The sequence below is a fragment of the Crotalus tigris genome, unplaced genomic scaffold (assembly GCF_016545835.1).
Source record: "Crotalus tigris isolate CLP2741 ecotype Arizona unplaced genomic scaffold, ASM1654583v1 scf7180000024437.13266115, whole genome shotgun sequence".
NCBI classification, from domain to species: Eukaryota; Metazoa; Chordata; class Lepidosauria; order Squamata; family Viperidae; genus Crotalus; species Crotalus tigris.
In genome coordinates, this window is record NW_024100606.1 from 8,186,493 (window position 1) to 8,193,464 (window position 6,972).

Sequence of the window (6,972 nt, forward strand, 5' to 3'; positions counted from 1 at the left end):
ATAAACAAATCTGTTCAGACCTAAATGCTTACTACCTGCAAGAGAGATAAGAGACACGTGTTTTTTAAAAAGTGGACATATTAAAAACATATACATTTCAAATAACAAACCAAATAATAATTTTACATTCTATACAATTTTAATAGCATGTTCACCTCTCCGTGCACTCTTAAAGTGACTCCGTGACTTAATTTCTTCGAATCTTTTTTCCTGAATTAAGAGGACTGTAGTTTGTGTTTTAAGTTAACACAAAAAGATGCTTTTCATCTTGAAACTCGATCATATGGTTGATTTTAAATGTTTCTTTTAATCCATTTATTTAAATGGCAAATCCAATATAATGAGATATAAACGGCTGAATTTATCCATTAAAAATGAATATTTCACAATGAATATACTTTTTCGGGGGGGGGGGGGAGGTGTTGTCATTCTATCAGCAAACTTTTTTATACTCAAAAGTACAGTTGTCTCTGTGGCGCAATCGGTTAGCGCGTTCGGCTGTTAACCGAAAGGTTGGTGGTTCGAGCCCACCCAGGGACGGTTCCCACTGTTTTCATGCGCAGAACCATGAAAATTAGTCTGTTTTATCGACCAAGAAGAAAATACAGGGATTTGATTTGATGCAACCCCCCCCCCCCGTAAAGTCTACACTCCACTTATTGAAAATGTGCATGAAATAAAAACCATACGGTGCAGGCATATTACAAAATCTGCTCTGCAGCAATTTAAAGGGTGGTTCTGCTCAACCCCCTTTCCGTGCCTCGCCTTCTTCCTTGCAGCACCAACGTGCTCTTTGCAAAATGCTTTATAAAGATCCCCTCTTTGCCCAAGAAACAGCATAAGTTACGTCTGCAATGTTGGCTCTCGCCACTTTTCCACCCGCAGCAGTCCCTCCAAAGAGGGGGCCAGCAAGGGGGATCTGGTGCCGAAGCGCCTCTGTTCTTGCCTGGCCAGAGCGATCAACCTCCCACTGCATATTCCCCCCTTGCAGTTCCTTTCTCTGTCTAGTCGCAGAATTGTAGCGCTTTCCCCCTGCCCCGTTCTCCCCAGTGAAAGAGGGGCTCGTCTCAGTAGCCTTAGACTCTGACAACAACCGCTTAGGGCGAGGGGGCTGCGGCCTCAGGCAGATTTATTTGCCTCCTTCCTTGGGGGTTTAAAAGCAGCGGGGCACTGGAGCTAGGCAGCGCTCGAGTTTCCTGCGAGAAATTGAGTGTAACAGCAGCGCCCAGGCAAATAATCAGTTACAGATCCCCCACCCCACTCCCGGTGGCCCTTTTGCGTCATACTATTTCTCTCTTTAAAAAAAAAATTAGAGAACGCTGGGACAGATGCCAAGAGGAGAAACAATTATGTAACAGCATCGAGAGGAAGGCAAATCCAAAATTGTACTTGATTTTTAGTTTTGTTCCCTTCTCCTCCCATCCCCCTCCTCTAGTTTGTCGGCCGAATAAGCTTGGATCTGGCTGTACTTTGCGCCCGCCCGGTTGCAACATCTCCCTCCCTTCGTTCCTGTCTCAAGAGTTGCTGAACGTCCCGGCAAAGAGTAATCTTTCCACCGAATTTGCCTAGCCTTTTCACCGTCCCCTTTCCCTTGGCAGAAGGGAATTAGACCCGCGAATCCTCCTCTATCCCAAACAGCATTCCGAGTCCAATCCACTCTTCGATCCAATTTTATAACTGTACCCTGATTATAAGAGAGGAGGCGACTGATTCCTTGCCGACATCGAATTCATAATTCCCAACCCTTGAAAAACTCAGCTGCTCTTTTTCCAGAAAGTTTTGGCACTCTCAAGATTACCCATGCAAACCGCCGCCCCCCCCCCGCGCGCCTTTTTCTTTCGCTGTGTCAAGCTGATTCTTAATTACTCCTTTTGTTTAAAAATTAAATTTTAAAACAAAGATATATATTTTAAAATCAGGATCTGTCTTTCAAGTAGAAACCTACCTGCAACAAAAATACATCTTAGCTGGGAGGGAGAAAAAAATCTTAAATGTTTTATAAGTTAAAAATGAAAACTTTGGCTCAGAGTCATTCTTTTTAAATAATTCATTCTGTAAAAAATGGCTTCATGTTTCCAGAATATGCCTAGAAAGTAGATATACTATGCTTTCAAAAATCTAATCAGATGTGTGCTGTAACTTTACAGTATTTATACATTTAATGGCATATGATCTGAAAAATTGCCTTAACTACCTTTCATAAGGATGTTGATGTCTCTTACTCATCTCAAGAGTTGGCAACATCAAACTGATCTTGCTAGGATCAAAACAGTAAACTTTGATTGGTAGATGACAAATTATCAGAAAGTATAGGACCAATGTAAACATATCTGGAAGAAGGAAGTAGCAAAGCACTATATTGCTTTATGTTGTTGGCAAGAAAATAGCATGAATGGGTCCAAGAAAGCACAGTGGTTCCTCTCAGAGAAGATTTTACTTTTCCCCCCATTTACCTTTTGGGTAAAAGAGAGCAAGTCACTTGTTGTGATATATAATTAGCTCTCTTGCTTCTAAATTGCAGGAATGAACAGGTGCCCGACCATGAGAGGAGAGAAGCCAAACACCAGAAGGAGAGGATTCACTCAAATAACTAATTTGATCTACATTATCCCTCTTATTCATAAAGTAATGTGTTCTTTTTTGAATTCCTAAAGGCATACTCAATTAAAATATGTTACGCTCAAATGCACTGCATTTTTTAATTCATACATATAGGAATCATGTATTTTCTAAGAACTATTAAAACCTAATAGAAAAGTAGATGAAAACTGCTTTTGAAAGGAACTTGTTTTCATTTTTATTTTGATAGCAGAGATTTCATCCGTGTTTTATACAGAAGACTATAGTTCATTTTAAGACTCTAAGAAATTCTTGCAGAGAACGTGGCACTTTACAGAAGCTGTGCAAAACAGTGAGCTGTCGAACTTTTCACTTTCCTTGACTGACTAACTTTGAAGAGAGAATGCTGGTCTTTGGCATGATTATACTCATATTCAATTTTCTGGAGAATGTGTAGCATTAGAGGACATGGGCACACAAATGCCTAATATTATGTCTTGAAATAATGTTTAAAAAGTACTTGTAAGCATGACATTTAATCTTCAAAGTCTTTGTTCCTTGTGTTAGTTCAATTTATGTGTGGGTATTCTGTAGGAGAGAAATTGCAGCTGAGATTCTGGCAGGTAGAATCTAAAAAAAAAAAATCAAATATTAGAAAGTCTTGCAAATTTAGGTTTTTATTGAGCTACCACTGATGTACTCTGAAAATTTAGAAACAGGCATAAAGGCTCCATTTAGACATGAACTAAATTGTCAACAAAGCACAGACAGGTAACAAGGAACTGAATATCCATCCTCATTCCCTTTTTACATATTTGTAGTGGGAGTAATTTCAGGAACCAATGTTGTAGCCTTAGCTTTGGAAACAAATATCAGTATTCTATTCTGGTACATGTGAATTGCTGATTCATTTCCATTGTTATCCCTCATCACATTTTCAAAAGTTCCACTTCTAGCTAGACACACACCCAGAATTCACCCTCTCCTGACCTCTTCTTTCAGCTGCCTCTGATCTCCAAACCAAAATCTCAGATGCCTTGAACTTCTCCTCTGCTTTCTCATTCTCTTATTCAGGAATACCATCCTTGCAAATTCTCATACTCTGCAGCCAGGGATGAGGATTGCACAGCAATCATTCACAAAAGAGGCATTCTGTTCCCTGTACTGTTCTTAAGTGCACTTTAGATCCTAAGCAATCTTCACTTTAAGCAACCTTAATCAGCTTTACCTCATTTGGTGTCTTTCTGGATGGAGACAGCTGTGTATAGGTTAACCCATCGAAACGCTTTGGGATCTATAGGATCTTTAGCTTCTTCTCAGTGGTGTAATTTCCCTCACTCCTATCTCACCCTCTTCTCACACATACTTTTGATGGTTAAACATATGAACTAGAAGAGATCCTGAGTTCTTGTTCCCACAAACTGGGTGTGAACTTGGGAAGAATGGATGACAAGGCAGGTTGGAAGGTGTGTTTGCTTACCAGCAAGGGCTTAGTTCTCTTAGCATAGTATTCCCCAGAATTAGACAGTTCTGCATCTTCCACAGCTGCCTTCCTCTCTTTTAGCTTTCCAGGAAGAAAAGGAAAGAAAGAAATAAGGAAAAAGAAAATGGGAAGGAAGGAAGAAGGAAAGAGAAAAACGGGAAAAAGTACAGAAAAGGAGAAGGGAGGAAGGAAGAGGTAAAAAGAGGAACAAATGAAGGAAATAGAAAAGCAGAAAAAAGTACAGTAAAAATGGCGAAGAGAAAAAAGAAGGAAAACAGGAAAGAAAAAAAATAAGGAAAAGGAATGAAGGAAAGAGAAAAACGGGAAAGGAAAAAAGAAAAAGAAGGAAGGGAAAATATAGAAAAGAGGAATGAAAAACGAAAGAAAAGAAAAAAGAAAAAGAGGGTGGAGAGAAGGAGAAGGAAGGAGAAATGAGAAGGAGCAGAAGAGAAAAGAGGGCGAGAGAGAAGTAAGGATCTTAGCAAGAAGGCAGCTTCTCTCTGTCAATCCTCCCCGCAGCCATTCTCCCTATTTCTCCGGCCTCGAAGAATCGACCACGATCGAACATCAGAGGCTCCCCAAGCTGGAGGCAACAGCAAGGCAGAGCAGAGCGCCTCACCGAAAGAGCGGTTCAGGGTTAATTCGATCGGAAGAGTCACTAGGGGAGCTGGGTGCGGGGGTGGGTGGGATCTATTTCTCTCCAAAGGTCCGAGCCTCGTTCAAAGAAACTGAAAGCAGAAGTGGGACGCTTACCTATCGCTCGGGTTCGGAAAAGCAGAAACAACTTCAACTGACGATGGTTCAGCGCTAGTCACTATTGACGCGCTTACACGTCCCGCGGTTCCCAGAGAGGTGGGCCAGGATTTGTTTTGCTTCCTAGTGGGAGTGTGGAAGCAGGCCGGTATCAATGCAAGTGGTTTAATCTAATGTCCTCTCCAGCCATGAAAAGACTAAAGGGAAATATTTTAGACGCTAGAGGATTGTTCCATGCCAAGAAATACATTGTTATGATTGGTCAGCCAGATGCTTAGGTTAGATTTGACATTTTTGACCACTTATCCAGTCCTTCCCAGGAACCTAGGATAAGGCAAATGTTATTTAATAATAATAAACATATTATTACTATGTGTGTAATATACAATTAAATTCACAGATGAAAACTTAGTAATTTCTAACCAAGAAATTTTAAAATATTATTAAAATGAGCATTATTATTTCCCTGCATTGTTATGGTACCATATGGTTTGTAGGAAAAGCCATGGCAAAGCAAAGCAAACTTCTTATAGAACTCTTTTCAGAATACAGCAATACAAATAACTTCAGTTAAGATACTTCAATTAAGTATATCTAAATTGAACTAATAACATTTGACTATTATTTTCTTCCAGGGCTGCCTGAATGTGTGAGAAACTCAGAGCAGGGAACCACATTTGCTGTAGCATTATCCCACTCAATGTCATAAATATTGTTGATATAATAGTGAATCCCTATGAAAATATCTGGGAGTTTATGATAAACAGTTTCTCTAATAGGAATCTTCTAATTTTGGAATCTTTCCATTCCATTACACCATTATTTGAACGATTCAGTTAGCAAAATGTAATAATTGAAAAGAACAATGCAGTTCTTCAAATTAGGTATTGTAGTGCTAAATTAATATTAACAGAATTATAATATGAATTTTCTCTTACTCTACAACTATTGGTCATGATATGATCTATTTTCATTTCTATACATCCACAGTGGACCCATAAGAATAAAAGCCAGTTCAGAGTGAGTCATGCCTGTGAAACATGTTAACACCTGGTTTATTTAATCGTGATTCACTGAATTAAGCCATTCTCTGATTGAATTTCATAACACTGAGCCACAAACAAACCACCTTAAAGTAGGATTGTGGTGGTGTTCAAATATGCTATAAAATGATTTTCCCTCTAAGTTTCATTTAATTAGAAGTCATTATCTTATATAATGCTAGAAACTATAAACTGAATTTCTTTTAAATTTGAGTTGCAGATGCTTGAATTTCAGACTTGATACAGAACATTCTACCACAACAAGACCCTAATGGAAATTAAAGTTTATATTTTTTTAAAGTATGACTAGGTTATTATCAGTGCAGAATTTTGGTCTGCATTTTATTAAACTATCCTTAGGGAGAATGGTACTTTCAGTCTAGAGATCCAGGTTGAAAAGTTTGATCTGGAACAAAAAATGTTTTTATTTAGATATTATAGATAAAGGGCAATTACATAATTATCTAGGAATGTGATATATGTTGACATTTGGGGCTGTAATTTCTGAAAACTAGAAAGTACTGGTGAAAATCTATGTAAGTTCCCAGTTAATACAAGATAGTTACATTTTCTACTTCTTACAGAAGAAATATTGTATGCTCCCAGAATATCTGCATATTTTATAATTAATGCCCTTAATAAATTCAACTCAGCTTGCAATGGTGGGTGAGTTAAAAATTGGAAAAACAAGAACCAAGATCAAAGTACCTGAAATTCTAGCAATTAGAATCTGCATATGAAAACTCTTTTGTTTTTATATCTAAAGTTTCAATTTAAAAATAACAAATAGCACTTTGTACATAGAGAACAAACTGATAAGGCCATTTAGACAACATGAGCTTGACTGCAAAGAACTCAGCAGAGTTGTAGCAATGTTTTAAGATTCAATGTGGATGGAAGGTCTCTTTGAAATCTACAGAAAGGTCAAGTATTTAGGTTTTATACATTGCCAAGGTCAGAATTTTCTGAAATGTCATCTGTTTTTGAAAGTCCAAGATATTTTGAAGGCTAATATCACTAGGCCAAAAAGAGCAGTGCCTATTACTGTAAAACATTTGTCAGAGAATAAAGATTGAAATTTCCCGTTAGAATACTTTACGAAAATATAGTTTAAAATAACAATTTCAAGTCAGG

The 6,972-nt window shown here is 38.1% G+C and overlaps 1 long non-coding RNA gene and 1 other non-coding gene across 2 annotated transcripts; one reads left to right on the forward strand and one right to left on the reverse strand.

Annotated features, from left to right (window-relative positions):
• Positions 1-466: 466 nt before the first annotated feature.
• Positions 467-540, forward strand: TRNAN-GUU. The gene has a single exon. It is a non-coding gene; the product is annotated as a tRNA-Asn (tRNA).
• Positions 541-2,772: 2,232 nt separating this feature from the next.
• On the reverse strand, positions 2,773-4,242 carry LOC120302790. Its single transcript, XR_005555215.1, has 2 exons — positions 4,040-4,242; positions 2,773-3,189 (listed from the first exon to the last, which is right to left on the reverse strand). It is a non-coding gene; the product is annotated as an uncharacterized LOC120302790 (long non-coding RNA).
• Positions 4,243-6,972: the final 2,730 nt, after the last annotated feature.